Here is a 17996-nt window from a genome sequence, read left to right on the forward strand (position 1 = left end):
TGGTCAGGTTCAACACTGATAATTTTGAGACAAGTTAAATAAAAGGAAAACATTCCCTACCTCTGTAAATCAATAAGTGGCCAGAAGGCTCTGAATTCACAATAAAACGACAGAAAGCAAAAAATATATTTGCTTTGTCCAATGATACAATTTGAGTATCAGTGAAAGTGCTTTGAGCAGCACATAAACAGTCTCCATACCTACTCCCACATCATCAGTTTCATCCAAACAGGTATTAATACTTGGACCTAACATAGCTGTGATTCTCACAGAGCATTGGTGACAGCTTGAGCCATGCTCGACTAGATAGGAGAGAAGGGGTCCTATCTCCAAGAGCAAAGAGCAATGATGATGTTGCGTTCTGAACACACACACACACACACACACACACACACACACACACACACACACACGAGGCTCCATAGCTAAATATAATTGAATGACAATCACAATCCTATATCTGCAACTTGAAATATAAGGAGAGCAGGGAACTTTTCTACCTCTAATCTTTTGCCAAAATGAGTAAAAGCAAACAAAGAATGAGTCTTCATTTCATAAGTATCTAATGCATTTAAAACCGATATGAAGTGGAAAGATGAACAAACTGAGCTTCACCTGCACACTTGGTGAAGTGGTCATTCTGGATATTTCAGTTCTTGGGACCCATGGTGAGTGAATAGTTTTCTGGCCTCGGGCTGCTCTAAAAAGCTTTCCAAGGAACAAAGGTAACTTGTTCGCTACCTACTGAGGGAGGCAGTGACATTTTTTTAGAGCATCTTAAATTGATTGTTTGAAGTGAGATTAACACTTGCCCCTTTGCTTGCACAACTTGCCTATCATGCAGATAAAAGACAGCCACACTGAGTGAGAGTGCTACAAGGAGCAGAAGGTTCTCTTCGTCCCAACAGGATCAAAGAAGCTGACAGCAAGCCTCATTCTTGACCAAACCTGAGTCAGGCTCCTCAGAGCCCTGGTATTAACTAGGTCCTGACCTTGAGCTTTGTCCTTTACCTGCCTACTTCAGTTTTAACAAGTATCCTGCTGCTTCAGTTTAGCAAAAACTAAGCATCTAATCCTCAATATCTAATCAAATTTCCTCTCCCCCCACCCCCGATATACTATACTCCTGCCCTGCCTTCAGCAAGACTCCTGTCAAGTCTGTTTAGCCAGAATACCCCTACCCTTGATATTTCCTCTTAGTAATCCTCTATCCACTGAGCCTCCCACCCCCACTTCTTGGCTATAAATCCGCACTTGTCCTTGTATTTGGAGTTGAGCACAATCTCTCTATCCTACTATGGTAGACCCTCTTGAATATAGTCTTCCTTACCAGCTTTACGAAGTGTCAGGAAAAAATTTTTCTTTAACAAAGTATAGTAGCTAGCATAATGATCCTCAACCCAGGATCCTTAGACCATGTCCTCAGTAAAAACCTACTTTAGTCCATGACCAACCACTAGGTATTTTGGAGCACCAGTAAGAAGGAGCATTAGAGAAAAAGAACACAGAATGATCTAAAGGTCCATCCCCATGGGTCAAATGGAGCATTCAGTAGGGAAGTAGCATTTTTCAGGGAATTAGAAAAGCTTTGATGGCTTCTGATACCTCTCCCCTATGACTATGTGATTTTAAGTAAGTATGTATAACATCTATCTAGTTATTTAAAAACAATAAGATATTCTCTCCCCAAAAATAAATATTATATATTGATTATATTATATAATTAATATATTATATTTAATATGTTTATTAAATATATTACATATTTATCATATAAATGTATTTATATCTTATATAAAATTCATATATTAATATATTATATTACTAATAATTATTAAATTATTAACTTATCATTTAATATATTGGTTTNTATATACTAAATACATATCTATATAATAAACATAAAAGGGACTTCTGCGTGGCTCAGTTGGTTAAACATCCAACTCTTGATTTCTGTCAGGTCATGATCTCAGGATCAAGCCCTGGATTGGTCTGTGGAACCTGCCTCTCCTTCTGCCTCTCCCCAACTCCTGCACATGCATTCTCTCTCTCTCTCTCTCTCTCAAAAAGAAGAAGAAAATGAAAAAGGAGGAGGAGAAGAGGAAATTTACATAACTGGATTGTTATTTTAAAGAAAACTTGTATATAGCACTAACATTGTAAACTTTTATATAAAAAATACGTATTTGGTATTATGATGCTCATTTTTATTTACATAGCCAAAAAATGCTTTAATGGATTGTTGGTAAGCAACCTAATTTCTAGAATCCTTGAGCACTGGAAGAGGCTGTGTGATTTACATTTGATTCAAAAAGTCACCCTGACTGTGCTCAGTAGAAGCATAAATCAGCATTCGTAAATGTGTGGTTTGCCCTTTCCAATTCCTTGTTCATTTAAATGTTATATAGATTTTTAGAATCTTTTATTCTTACAACTTTACTTGGTGAAAATCCATGGTTTACATTTTAGCACATATCACTTATGTCCCTAAGTTGCCATTTAAAAATCATTACTTATTCAAGATATATGTGTATTTCAGAAAGCTATGTATAAACAATCTCTTTAGTTGCATGATTTGACTTCCTCATGAAGTAATATGGAAAATGGCTAAACACTATGCCCAATACTCCTCTTCAGCAACAAATATAGGATTGGAAGACTCTCTTATCTACAGATGTCTTCCTTTGGTATGCTAAAAATGGAATCAAAAATCATCTTGTAATCCTCTGGTTTAATGTTGAAGAACTTGAAGACTAGCAACAACTTTTCCCAGGTCTCTTAGTTTATGTAATAGGAAGAAATGAGTATGTACCTATTTTGTGCCTCCTTAGACCCTAAGGACCACTTCACAATGAAAGAATCCTCCTTCCTGGGGCACTGGGGTGGCTCAGTCAGTTCTGCATCCAACTTTCGGCTCAGGTCATATCTTGCAGTTCATGACTTTAAGCCCCACATTGGGCTCTGTACTGACATCTCAGAGCCTGGAGTCAGCTTTGGATTCTGTGTCTCCCTCTGTCTCTGCCCCTCCCCCATTCTCTCTCTCTCTCTCTCTCTCTCTCTCTCAAAAATAAATTAACATTGAAAAAAAGTTAAAGAATCTTCTTTCCTTACCAAACCCAATCCCACTACTCATTAACAACAACAAAAAACAAACAAACAAATTAAAAAACCACCTATGAAGAGCTCTGAAGAGAAATATTGGATATTTTGAAAATCTTCCAGTTACTTTCAACAAAAAATTAAAAATAAAATTCTGAGACTCAATGAACAAAAAGAGTAGAGGAAAAGTCATAGCCTTGGGAGGTATCCTCTGCCTTGACTAAGATAAGGATTTATTTACCCTGTGAAGAGAATCTAAATATTCTTTAAAACACCAGTTAGCAACCAATTTTCATCTAAAATTTTTAAATCTTCTATACATTACACCAAACTCCTGAGTACCATCTGCTTCTAAATGTATCTAACTTAGACAATGTCTAGAAGAATCCAAGCATAATATAATCCATTTGCAAGCATTAATTGGCACTGTAGATATTTGAATTCCCAATGATTTATTCAGTTCGCTGGACATCACAGTTTTGTTGGTAAGAAACTAGGCATGAAGATAATATATTCCTTCCATGAGAAATCCTTCCCTTATATATCTGTAATTTCCCAGATTTTTTTCTTTCTTTCCTTTTTTTTCTTTCTCCTAGTATCCTTAGGAAGGAAGGAAGGAAGGAAGGAAGGAAGGAAGGAAGGAAGGAAGGAAGGAAGGATGCAAGGATGCAAGGGAGGGAGGGAGAGAGGGAGAAGAGAGGAAGGAAACTCTCTTTTAAAGAGAAAGCCTGTATATGAGTCAGTTAGCAGGTGTGCAAGGCAACAACGCTGAAGATTAGGGGAAAAGACTTTCCGTGATATGACATCTACTGAGAAGAAGCTACCATTTATTAAAGCTTACCCACATTGTCTCATTTAATTCTTATTACATATAATACTTTGGTTTACTAATTTAACCTCAAAGATGAAGAAGTTTAAGTTAGGAGGGGTTAAAACACATACCCAACTACTAAATAACAGATTGAATTGCATCCTAATCTATTCCACAGCAGAGTCTCATAATCATCATTGGTCTATGATGATGCCTCTAAGCAATAGTCTATTAAAGAATAGATTATTCGGGGTGCCTGCGTGGCTCAGTCGTGTAAGCGTCCGACTTCAGCTCAGGTCATGATCTCACAGTTCATGGGTTCGAGCCCCGCATTGGGCTCTGTGCTGACAGCTAGCTCAGAGCCTGGAGCCTGTTTCAGATTCTGTATTTCCCTCTCTCTCTGACCCTACCCTGCTCATGCTGTGTGTGTGTCTCTCTCTTAGAAATAAATAAAACATAAAAAAAAAAAGAATAGGCTATTCAATGAGTAGCACTGGAACAATCTGAGTTCAGATAGGAACAAAAACAGGGAAATAGCACATTTGGAGTAGTGCAAGTTGCCAGCAAGGGAATGCAACCCATTCAGAATTCGGATTAGCAAAAGAAAATACATACTCTGTGTCCATGTACTTTTAGTTGAAATAGTCTATGAATTCCCTGGAAGAGGAAAAGAATGGCTAAGAAAACGTAAGAAACCTAATAAAGACTAACCATGAATATACGAAGAAATTCCAATAGTTCACCATCAGGTGGAATCCGCCTTCATGTTACTTACAGCCAGAAAAGGTCTGTGGTCTTTGTTTTTTTGGAAATAAGCAGAAAAGTACTTAAATGTGAATTCTGCTTAAAGTTGCAAGAAAATACATGGTTTCACAGGAAGCTGTGTAACTTTTATTTACTTTCAATTAGATGTGCGGTGATAAAAAAGAAAAATCCTCTGTATTTCAAGTGGAGACCAAGTTGTTAAGGATTTTCCTTGCCCATTAAATTGTTGGAGGGTAAAAGTTAATAAAATTCTCAATGAGAAACTGGGATAGTTTTCACTTCCTAGGAATAGTGATGCCATTTTTATTGTTAGTACATGAGAAAGAATGAAGAAATGTATTTTTCTAAAATTATTAAGTAGGCTAAATTGCCATTTCACTTAAGAGAACAGTATTCCAAGCCTATGTTGTAAATAAGTGGTGATCATTTTTGACCTACAAAGGGCAGGACAGGGTACCAAAAAGAGCCTGGAATTGGAAATTGCTGAGACATATGGTTCCATCTGTTTTCACAGTTTGTAAAATAGGCAACTTGTTGATGTCTTCCGACCCTCAATTTCCTTTTCCATAGAATGGAAGAAGTCAACACCCAAACCTCAGAGAGCTCAGCTACTATCCGAGGGCTAGCATGAAATCGCACGATTATGGTTTCTGTATTCACCATAATTCTCCTCCATTATTCACCATAACACTTCTCATGTTAATGAATATTTCTTATAACCTATGTATATGTTTAGCGTGGTGGGGGTTTTCATTTTTATTTTCTGAAGGACTACTATCATATTACTGGTTTGTCTTACAGTAAAATCTCGGGATTAGAGAAACACAGAATTAAAAGCCACAATGTGCATACCCTATCATTAGTGGGAATTGCTGGGAAAAGTCAACTCATGCAAAAGTGTTATTTGCGGATAGCCATAATATCTTTATCTATTACACTGAAAAAAGTTTTAACTTACCTAGATTTTTTCATTAAATGGCAAGTGTTGCTTTCCATAACTGGCATTGGATTATCTCGATTTTACAAAGGAGGCAACAGATTTAGAAAGAAAGGTTCATTAAGTCTGTTCTGCTTTTCTTCTTGGTACTCATTGCCCTTACTGTCCTTGTATAGATAAGGTCTTAGAAGTCAGAAGATACTTGAGGAAGCTATTGAGATAGTTTCAGTGAAAGGTAAAAGGGACCTAAAGCATAGAGCAGCAGTAGAACTACAGAAGAGGGAAGAGAATAGGAAGAATCCACAGAATTTAGTAGTAGCATGGACCAATGTCCCCAGGTGCAATTCCACAGTGCAATTCAGATCTCTCTAATAAAGGAGGTAGAGGGAATACATATACACACATACATATGGACATACACACATATGTCCCTGAATGTATATTCGTATACATATTTTCTTAATTATTGTTTGTGCATACATACACATATATATGAATATGTATGTACACAGATTATATATGCGTATATATGTGTATATGTATATATACATGTATATGCATAGAATATATATAGACAACTTCCAAACAGTGCAAAAGAGCAGGCCACACCTGAGATAGCAAAATCTGAAGAGGTTTGACAAAGAAGAACTTGGATACAGATGCATGGAAAAACTTCAAACAGGAATAAGCACCAGAAGGGCTGATTTAGACATAAAAGTCAGTTTTCCCAACACGATGCACGGATAAGCTCAGTTCAGCAACAGACCAAGGGAATAAATCACTGTCGATGTAATTGACTGAAGACATGTGTGGGAGCAGTGCCATCTGGGGTGGTCCTTCTGGACCCAGCTCCCACCTGACTGTACAGAGGAGTTAGCTGTGTATCCCTTCCCTTTGATAAGTAGTTCTCACACTTTATTAGGCATTAGGATTGCCTGGAAGATTTGTTCAAATGCCGATTTTTAAGCCTGACTCTCAGATTTTCCTAGTAAATTTGGAGCAAGGTCTAAGAATCTGCATTTCTAACAAGCTCCCAGGGGATGCTGATGTCCTTGGATTACACTTTGAGAACCAGAGCCCCAGGCTGCAGCTCTAAAGCTTACATCTGCTTCTGATTGCCCTTTATACTGCTGTTGAGACCAGAATACAAGAGCAGCATTTCCCAGAAGGAGGTAACATGAGAACTCCACAAAAAAGTGGGGGGAGGGCGCCTGGGTGGCTCAGTCGGTTAAGCATCCAACTTCGGCTCAGGTCATGATCTCACAGTTCATGGGTTCGAGCCCCGCGTCAGGCTCTGTGCTGACAGCTAGCTCAGAGCCTGGAGCCTGTTTCAGATTCTGTGTCTGACTCTCCCCTGCTCTCTCTCTCTCTCTCTCTCTCTCTCATTCTCTCTCTCTCTCTCTCTCTCTCAGAAATAAATAAAGCATTAAAAAAGGGGGGGGGGATGGTTGGAAGCAAGAGAACAGCCAACCCATGACTACAATGGATAAATCTCTCAACTGAAAGATTAGAGACTTCTTTTACTTTCCTGGAAGCTCCTTGCTCATGTAATTTAATGACAGCCTGCATTTTGGCCCACGCAACCACTTACCTGTAGAAACCTGAGGTCAGAAATTATATCCTGTGAGAATGCCCACAGCAGAAATAGCTAGTCTCAACCACTGAGTAAATACTCGCCAAATACCTAGAATGGCTAATATAGTCATTCATTGAAAAATATGAGGGGCGCCTGGGTGGCTCAGTCCCTTAAGTGACCAACTTTGGATAAGGTCATGATCTCACAGTTTGTGGGTTCGAGCCCTACATTGGGCTCTGTGCTAACAGCTCGGAGCCTGGAGTCTGCTTTGGATTCTGTATCTCTCTCTCTCTCTCTCTCAAAAATAAATAAATCTTTTAAAAATTAAAAAAAATATGAAGAAACCATCACAACTCTCCAGAAACATGAAAAAAAATTAGCTACATATTAGAGAAGCACTAAAATGAATAAACAAAACATTTCAACCTAGTAGAAAGAAAAAGAATGCTGAACACAAAAAGGATGGTCAAATTAAAATATTGATTAGCATCTGCAGAGATTTCTAACATTATGTAGTATCCATAAACTAAGAAGAGGATATAGGAGAAATCACAAAATGGAAAGATTTTTGATACATTAAAGATATATCTGTTGGGCTTCTGGTTCCACATGTAAGGAGCTTGGAAGTTGCCCACCACAGCTACCTCCTAACAAGTAAAAATCTGAACACACTGAGCAATCAACTCTTCTTGGATCTCTAAAAGAGGGAGGACACAGGGAAAACCACTGATCCAAGACTGAAGAGACAGACAGGCTAATACCTGGAGTCATGACTTATGAAGCCCAGAGACACATAAGAGAATTCAAAGGTTCATTGGGATTCCAAGAGAAATTAGATATCTTGACAGTGTGATCACCAGGAATAAACAATTCTAGTGGTCCATCCTCTGCATCTTTTGCGGGTTGTTCCTGTCCAATTGCACTTAAATCCCAGACATGCAGTCTGTGATCAGTACCACTGAAAGCCAAAATAGTTTCCTTGTGAGGGGAGCACTGAACTTGGAATATTTCGTCCTTAGGCGATTCAAAGGAATGCAACTTAAGTTTCAGATTTCTCAGATCCCACAAGGCAACAGTCTTGTCAGCTGATCCTGTGGCAAGAATGAACTCACTATAAGGAATGAAAGACAGTGGTCAGTTCACTTCAGCAGTGTGAGCATCAACTGAGTGGCTCGGTTTGAAAATATGATTTGAAGGAATATTCCAGACTGTAAGTTTCTGATCATCAGCAACTGACCCAAACAGAGACCCACGGAGCAGATGCCAGGAAACATTTACTCCTGCTGTCTGCCCTGTAAAGGTGGTCTTCACATCCACAACTTGTCCTTCCTTGGAACAGTACTGATGTCTCAGAGGCAGATGATATCGTTATTTTAAGCACTAAGTGCCCAGTGAGATTTTGGTTCCAAGAGAGCCCATAGCTTTCCTTCTGATGTCCACAGAGACACAAGTCTGGGCTGCACTCTCCAGAAGGGTCTGGTTTGGAAGGATGTTCTGTATAGTCAAAAACAAGAACATCACTGGATGGAGTCTTTGTTGTCATGCTGCAAGTGTTCTGGGGCATAGAGCATGTCCTGTTTACTTCTCCTTTATGATTGATCTTGATTTCTATTCCAATGTTTCCACTAACTGAGCCAAAACCTCTTAAATTCTCCTTTCTCACTGTCATAGTGGGGGGCATCAACCTGAGCATCACCCTTAGGGAGCCGCTCCCTGGCTGTCACAAGGAGGTTTTGTTCATCCTACATTATGTATTCCCAGGACAAGTCCATGAATACTGAAATCTTTCCCTTCTGGTCTGTTTTCACCTGGAAGCCATTGTGCACTTAGGCTAAGCCATTCCAGAGCATGGGTCATCTCCAAATCATGAAGAAAAGAAGAAAAGGGGTGCTCTTTTTTCCATATTTTGTACTCTTTGTTGATCACATGTTCTTCCATTGCGTCATCAAAGGTTGCTTCCTTGTCGGCCAAGGCCAGCAGGTAACTAGCGGGGAGGGGGGTGGGATCCTGGGGTCGAGCTCTGCGTGCAGGCTTTACTGTTTTCCTCCAAACTAAAGATATTTAAACTGAGATCATGATCTTCACTTTCACCCATATCCCTTAACTAATAGGACGGCACAGTATAGGCCAAATATCCTGAATCATTTTGATGCTTTCATTTCCTTCCCCTATTTTATCACCAAGTCCTACTGATATTATAGCTTAAACTACTATAAGGTGTCACTGTTCTTCCTGGGGACTGCCAACATGGGTCTCTAAGTGGTGGACCCATGTTGTCTAGTTGTACCTCCCAATGCATTTTCCTTGCTGCATTCTACAGGATCTTTTTTAAATGGAGTTTATTACAATCACCTCCTTTCTCTCCCACTTCAATTTAAAAAACTTCAATGGGATTCTCTGTTGCTTAAAAATGTTCTGCATGATCTATTGCCTACTAATGTTTTAAGTCTTATCTTGTACCTGCAGCCCTCAAATTTCTCAATTTCTTTATTTTCTTTGCACACTTTAGCCTTGAATAATCCAACCTTTATCACTCATCTTTGCTGTTTTCATCTGTATATGTATGTGTGCATGTGTGTTTATACATATATTTATGTGTATAGATGTATATATACTTACATTTTTTCTCTTTTACTTGTTTAAAAAATATTAAATTATTTAAGCATGAGGAAAATTACAGAAATATATGATGCCAGTGGTACCCACTACCCATATATAAAAGACGTATCATTGTCAAAATTGCTACACATCACTTTTAAAAAAATAAAATGTTTTAGATATAGTTAATGTTCTTTTAAAATTTCTTTCCAATTCCATTCCTCTCGTTCTTTCCCAAGAGGCATCCACTGTTCTGAAATTTGTGGTTCCACAAATCCATGTATACATTTATTACCCCTTTATTTTCTTTCCCCACCCCCTCTTTCTGATGAAAACAGCAATCTCTTGCAATGTAACTTTCCATTGTCACATGAAAGTAATCTCATTATATTTATAATTCTGCAAGAAGTTTTCACTCAATGTTATAATGTTGATATTCACAAATATCAATATGCATAGCAAAATGTATTCATTAACACTGGAAATATTCACCTTTCCTCTGTCGATGAAATATTTATTTTTTGCTGGCCTTTATTTGTTATTATAAACAATGTCTCCATGTGCATATATGTAAGAGTTTCTCCCAAATACCCACTGTACATAGATGGATATTACTGTATGTACCAATTCAACATTGCTACATATTAGCAAATTGCTTTTCAACATCGCTGTAGGCACTTACACTTAAAGCAGCAATATTTAACTTTCCACCTCCTCATACCCACAGTATTGATGGTTGTGAGATCGCATCTAACATCTTAAATTGTTCTTATGTGATTACTAGAGATTAAATTGCTTTTCATATGGGTGTTAGACATTTGAATTTCTTCTTCTTATATTGACTCTAGACATCAGTTGCCCATTTGATTTTTCTTTTGGGTTAGTCTGTCCTGTTGATCACATACATGTATTCTCTAAGCATTCTTCGAACTTCTCCTGAGCTCCTTCTGTATGTTGCAAATATCATCTCCCAAACTGTAGGCTATTTTAAAACTTAGTTCATTTAGCAAAGTATTTTTAGACATACGGAATTTTTAAAAATATAATGTCAAATATACCAACATTTAAGATTTTATTTTTTATGGTTGTTTCTTGTTCAAGAGACCTTATCTCACCATGGTATTCTCATACATTTTTCTCTAAGCATTTTAAAAGTTTCCTTTTCATATTTAGAGCACTAGTCCATGTGGAATTTACTCAGTATGCAGGGTAAGGTGGGGATCTAATCTCCAAATCAAATTGTTAAATATCTGAAAGCAGCTTATCAAACAGAACAAAGATGGACAAACTGAGGCCCAAGGACCAGCTGCCTATTTTTGTAAATAAAGTATTACTGGAAGACACCTTTTTTCTTCTTTTATACATTATATTTCACTACTTTTGTGCTATAATAAGCAGCTGAGTAGTTGTGAAAGAGATAGTATCTAAGATAGTTACTACCCAGACCTTTAAGAAGAAATTTGCCAGTCCTCAGAATACTTAATCATTTCTTTATTGTTTTATAAAAACTGGAACTTGTTATATACCAAGATTCAATAAAGGGTTTGCTTCTAGATTCTCTCTTCTGTTTTGTTTGCCTATCAGCCCACTCCACTGTAAACAACACACTATTCAAATTTCTATAGCTTTATAACATATTTGGTTACCTGGTATAGCAATCTCTCTCCACTTATCTCCCATCTGACCCTGCTCTAAAATTTTCATGACTATTATCAGACTTTTATTCATTTGTCTGAATTTGAGATCACTCTGCTAAGCTCTGTGAAAAGCACATTTAGATATTTATTTACATTTAAGAAGATCTGGCATCTTTAAGATACTGAGTCTTTTATCCATGAAATGAGATATATCTCTATTAATACAAGCTTTCTATTATGTACTTTGTAAAATATTAAAGTTTTCTCTGTGATTGCTTTGTACAACACTGGTCGATTGATTTTTAGACACGTTCACACTCTCTTCTTTCGTCTCTCACCTCCCGTATTTTCTTATTCCATTTCTGCGCCGCACAATGGATAATTTTCTCTGATCCATCTTTCAGCTCATTAAATCTCTCCTTAAATGTGCCTAATCTGCTATTTAACATTCACTGAGTTTTTTCATATCAAGGGCTATAATTTTATTTCTAAAAGTTTTATTTGATTCCTTTTAAAATATGGCCATTTCTCTCACAGTTTCCTTTTTTTTCTAATCCTTATTTTATCCATGTAATCCTTTCAACATATTTACTTTATTGTACATTCCAAATGACTCTAGCCACTCACATCATGGGGATTCTTAATTTTGATCTCCTTCCTAATGCTGATCCTCTCATGGGAATCTAATATGCTCTTTATTATGATGAAGTTCCTACAGAATGGTTTTTAATTTCCTCCTGCCAAGTGCCTTGTGTACGTTCATGTGTGTATCTTTTGCAATTGTTTGTGTTACTGGTTAGACTAATCTCACAGTAATTTCACCACCTTGAGGATTGCAGCAACATGTTGGTATTTAGATTAAGACTTCATGCCAGTGCCTCTCGCAAGAGCCACATAGAATCCCAGGACAGAATCAAGCTTCATCACTTTGCCTTTTATTGATTCTACCTTCCTTCAAGTTTCTCTACCCCTTTCAAAGGCCCAATGGGCACATCTCTTCCAGCCTCATAGGTATTAAGTATCCAGGCTCAATTCACTTCTGGCATTTCCCCAGATCTTGGCTGTATCACCTCACAGGTTTTAAGACTCTGCTTTATTTCTACCATAAGGGGTTACATCGTCTTTCTTTTGACATTACTAATATTTATTTTATTGTTATCATTGTTACATCTTGCTCACCATTTTTTTTAATGTTTATTTATTTATCGAGAGAGAGGGAGAGAGAGAGAGAGAGAGTGAGTGAGCATGCACATACAGGGGAGGGACAGAGAAAGGGGGAGAGAGAGGATCCTAAGCAGGCTCCTCACTGTCAGTGAAGAACCCAATGTGGGGCTCAGTCTCATAAAATAGATGTGAAATTATCACGTGAGCAGAAATCAAGAGTTGGACACTTAACCAACAGAGTCACAAAGGCACTCCAGTTACTCAACATTTTTTACATACTTACAACAAAGTCCACCTTCACTCTGGCACTGTGGTGCTAGAAAAAGAATTGCCAGGTAAATGGGACTTGTCCTTCAGACTTCAACTTTTCAAGAAAAGATCCCCTCACCTGACCCCCCAGGCTAGGTCAGATGTCCTGTGACAAGCTCTTATCACATTGTTACCAGTACTGTAAACAACACTTGTCTTAAAGCTGGATCACCATCTTCCACCCATCTTTCTTTCCTCAAGGAACTATTATTTCAGAACCTTCTCTGGCTATCCCCACCCCTGGAACCTGGCAGGTCAGGGCCAATTTTCCATTGCAGTGGTCTTACTCCTAACCTTGGATCTTAGACCTCACAGATGGATATGGGAATCCAGCTTTTTTAAGTTTGTTCAGGTTTTCCACAGCAAAACTTGCGGAATAACAAAGACTGAGGCAGTGTGGCCAAGCTGTTCTATAGGCAAACAAAATATACTTACAAAACATTTTGGAGGCGCCTGGGTGCCTCAGTCGGTTAAGCGTCCGACTTTGGCTCAGGTCATGATCTCACGGTTCTGGGTTCGAGCCCCACATCGGGCTCTGTGCTGACAACCAGCTCAGAGCCTGGAGCCTGTTTTCAGATTCTGTGTCTCCCTCTCTCTCTGACCTCCCCTGCTCAGGCTGTCTCTCTCTCTCTGTCTCTCTCAGAAATAAATAAACATTAAAAAAAAAAACATTTTGATACTTTGCTTTTCTGCATTTGAAATGCACAGGAGAACACACAAATGAATAAATATATGATTGAAAGCGATTTCTATTTCCACCACAATATACTAAAAAGGTGAGGATTAATTTCACATACTCCCTATTAACAGGGTATCTTATTTTAAAAGACATTTTACTAAGTAAGTATAGAAAAACAGTTAAAATTGAAGTTAATATTTAATACAAATTTTATGGTACAACCATAATTATAAGGTGATAATTATGACAGTTATAATAGTTGATGATATATGCTGTGGATATAATAAAATAGATAAATACATTGAATAGAAGTTTTTTTAAGGCATATATCTTTATTTGGGAGGCCTGTATCCAATAAAAATAAAATATGTTCAGGTACTCAACAGAAAAAATATTAAGTTTTTTTATTTTTGAGAGTAAGAGAGAGAGAATCCCGAGCAGGCTCTGTGTTGTCAGTGGTCAGTCCCATGAACCGTGAGATCATGACCTGAGCCAAAATCAAGAGTCAGACATTAACCAACTGAGCCACCCAGGTGCCCCAAGATAAACATAAATGCAAATAGATATTATGCAGTAATTGATAAAGAAAAGTTCGCACAAAGAAAGAAGTAGGAAAATTATGTAAAACAGTAAAGTAATTTAGAATCAACAGAAGAATAGCCAAAAGAATCATATTTTATTTATGATTTAATAATTTATTAATATCCACATTAACAACTATTATTAAATATTATTAATTAATATTTAATTTAGAAATTAAATATACATAGTATGTCTTCTAAATGACTTGCATTATAAAGGAAACTAAAACTAAAATTAGGGATTTTTTTAAATGAGTACAATCGAGAGTATTCTGTACATGTCATCTATAGCATTTAGAGGGAAAATATATTCTTTGTTTCACTTACTAGAAAATAAATTAGCAGAGAACTTTTAGTACAGGATAGAAGTGGTACAGAATATTACTACAGAGTACTAAAAATAAGTTAACTAAACATTCAAAATAAAAGTTAAAAAACAAAAAGAAAATATGAAATAATAATAATAAATAAAACCAGAGAGCTAGTCTTAAAACAGAAAAGCAGATGAAAGATACAATCTGGACTACCTGACAAAAATAATATATAAGAATAACTTAAAAGGTAATGTAATTATAGACAGAAATCTTTAAAATGCAAATACTGGGGCACCTGGGCAGGTCAGTCAGTTGGGCTTCCGATTTAACTCAGGTCATGATCTCCCACTCCGTGGGTTCAAGCCCCATATTGGCTCACTGCTATCAGCACACACCTCACTTCAGATCCACTGTCCCCCTCTCTCTATGCCCTTTCCTGCTTGTGCGGTCTCTCTCTCAAAAATAAATACACATTTCTTTTATTTTAAAAATTAAAATACAAACACTCTCTGTCAAAGAGTTTGAAAATCAATTGAGATATATATATATTATAAATATATAATATACAAACGAATGTATGTATGTGTATATATAAAATCAACTAATGTATATAAAATGCATATATATACATGCATGGATATCAATTTGTGTATTAATATATGACATATATCAATGCATATTTTCAAGATAACCAAAGAAAGAAAAAATATCAATCCTTATATATGTGCAAACCACCTAAAAATGTGAAAAAAACCTTCATCGATAAGTAGCAAAGTTATATAAATTTTATGAAACAAAAGTGAAATGCTATTTAAACTGGAACATTCAGAAGAGAAATCAGCAATCAAGGTTATTGAAAGTAAAAAATGTATTAAAATGTATAAATTCAAGAGGAACTTCATAAGCAAGAGAGAGCGAGAGAGCATAGAACTGTAGAATGTTTTGATGATTATCTTTTTAAAAAATTTTTTAATGTTTATTCATTTTTGAGAGAGACAGAACACAAGCAGGGGAGGGGCAGAGAAAGAGGGAGACACAGAATCTGAAGCAGGCTCCAGGCTCTGAGCTGTCAGCACAGAGCCCGACTGAGGCTCAAACCCACAAAATGCCAGATCATATCTGAGCCCAAGTTGGATACTTAACCAACTGAGCCACCCGGGCACCCCTATGATTTTCTTTTTTATTTCCTCCAAAAGTACTGACACTGTGTAGTTTAAGGAAAATACAATAAAATCAATGCCTCAATAAAGGGCTGACACTCAGCTCTCCCACTGACAGTTATTCTGGCACTGGAATGTCCATCATAAATCAATGACAGTATTATTGACTTTAACTTTGACAGTGGAGTAAACAATTATTAGAGCTGACTCCCTAGTCCTATGCTGAGAGGTATCTAGTGAGGAATTTGAGAGTTATTTATGCCACAAAGGAGGAGATAGAGAAAAATGAACTTCCTTTACAAATATGTAAATATAAAGAAATATCTTGAGCCTATATGCTTAAAATAAATTCGGATGGGGTAAAAACCTCTCCAGCTAATTCAGGTCATTTGGTTCTTTCCACCGTCACATTGCATAAGGGAGTAAGTGCAACCGGGGAGGAGCAGAGGCTTGGAAAGTGCAGAAATACATTGTCTTCCTGCCTCGGGATCTGAGAAATGGCAGCTGCCTACTAGTTAGTAACAGAATCCTACCCTTATTACAACCAGGAAGGTTGGACCCTTCCTGAAGTTAACAACCGAAGTGGGGAAAATAATGAAAACATGCTGAAGGACACAACTGAAAACCCCAAGAAATCACAGAATTGTTCCAGGAGGTTGGAGGAAGTACAGATGCAAAATGGGAGCATTGAGATAAGGCCCATCGTGGCACATAGAAAAGGCAACTACTGCTTTCTCTGCAAAATACATGGCAGGGAAAATGAATTTCTAGAGCCATCTTGAGAAGGAAAGAATTGGAAAAATGAGGACCATATTAAAATTATGTGAAGAGATTATTGAAAGTGAGCACAGGGGTCCCCGGGGGGCTCAGTTGGTTAACCTTTCCAGTCTTGATTTCAGCTCAGGTCATGATTTCACAGTGTGAGATCAAGCCCCAGATCAGGCTCTGCACTGACAGCATGGAGCCTGCTTGTGTGAATCTCTCTCCCCTCTCTCTCTGCCCCCCCCCAACAACGCTCTCTCTCTCTCTCTCTTTCTCAAAATAAATAAATATTTTTAAAAAATAAAGTGACAAATCATATATAAAGACAACTTTCCACTGAAGTTTCTGAATACTTTTAATTAATGAAGCTATAAAACATAGAGAAAATTCAGTGAGTTCCCGTCATTTCTATCAAGCTGAGATCATTCTAGGCAGTTGAGATTCATAGGACTAATGTGCCTTCCCCATCCTTAAAAGTGAGAGACTTATCGAAGTATTTTAAGCCTGGGCCTAGGAATTAAGCCCAATACACTGACGCCAAAAGCTTCAAGCTTCCATGTTAGAAGAGAGTGTCCTTTAGGTTTCTAAGGAAACAGAAATTTTAGGTTTGAATCTTGACTGGGGCTGAATTGAATTAAAAAACTCATCAGGATCTGAACCAGGAGACAGGAACAGAAAATGATACAGGTTAAAAATAATATATCTGCTTTGGTCACCAAAGAAGATACAATAATAGTCAAGAGCCACAATTTGCCAGCTGCATAATTCTTTCAATTATATTGTATCATTTTAAAGAATGAATTATTCCCAGTCACAACTGCCACGTATGAATTAACTGGAGGCAGAGAAACAGATTCCGAGCACTTCAAAAGACATGCCTCAGGGAGATTCAAATGCACAGTGGAAAATATTTTTGAAAGCTCACACAACATCTCTTAGGCAGCAGTAGTGAAGTTTCTAAGTAATTCATGGCTGATTCTAGAGCCCGTATGTGTGTGCATAAATACACAATCGTATTTGCCAATGTATAGCATATATACATATTATAAGAGACTAGACATAGATTACATCAATTAAGAGTTCCCCACATAAGAATGAAATCTAAGTTGAAGAGAAAACAAGAAATGCCCTGGAGCCTAGTATATTTTTAAAAGTGATAACGTAGCCAAATAGCACATCTCAATAAAAAAAGCAAATAATCCTAGTTAGCTATGCCAAATATGGCAGAGCATAAAACAAAAGGAGATCGAACCCTAAGGTCTCAACACTCATCATCAGTAAAATTTATCCTATGAGTTTTAAGTTAAGGAAGAAAAATAAAAAGCAATCAGGATATAGGGTATTTTAGCTTTTCATTTTTTTGAAGAAAAATCTCCATTTAATATTGCATTGATCACTTTTACTGTATTGTTTTTAAAGGCTCTTCCATCAATTATGAAAGCATACAAGTACTTATACACATTTTTAAACTAGTAGACTTTATTTTTTAAAGAAAATGTTTAGGTTTACAGAAAAATAGAGCAGAGGGTACAGAAAGTTCTAGTAATGCCTTCCCTACCTTCCACACACAGTTTTCCTTGGTAGTACAGTCTTGCACAGATGTG

The 17996-nt window shown here is 37.1% G+C and overlaps 1 pseudogene; it reads right to left on the reverse strand.

The window, feature by feature from the left end:
- Positions 1-7962: 7962 nt before the first annotated feature.
- Positions 7963-9460, reverse strand: LOC144216976 (histone-binding protein RBBP4 pseudogene; annotated as a pseudogene).
- Between the last annotated feature and the right edge of the window lie 8536 nt (positions 9461-17996).

Source organism: Crocuta crocuta, unplaced genomic scaffold (assembly GCF_008692635.1).
Source record: "Crocuta crocuta isolate KB4526 unplaced genomic scaffold, BGI_CrCroc_1.0 scaffold28, whole genome shotgun sequence".
Classification (NCBI taxonomy): domain Eukaryota; kingdom Metazoa; phylum Chordata; class Mammalia; order Carnivora; family Hyaenidae; genus Crocuta; species Crocuta crocuta.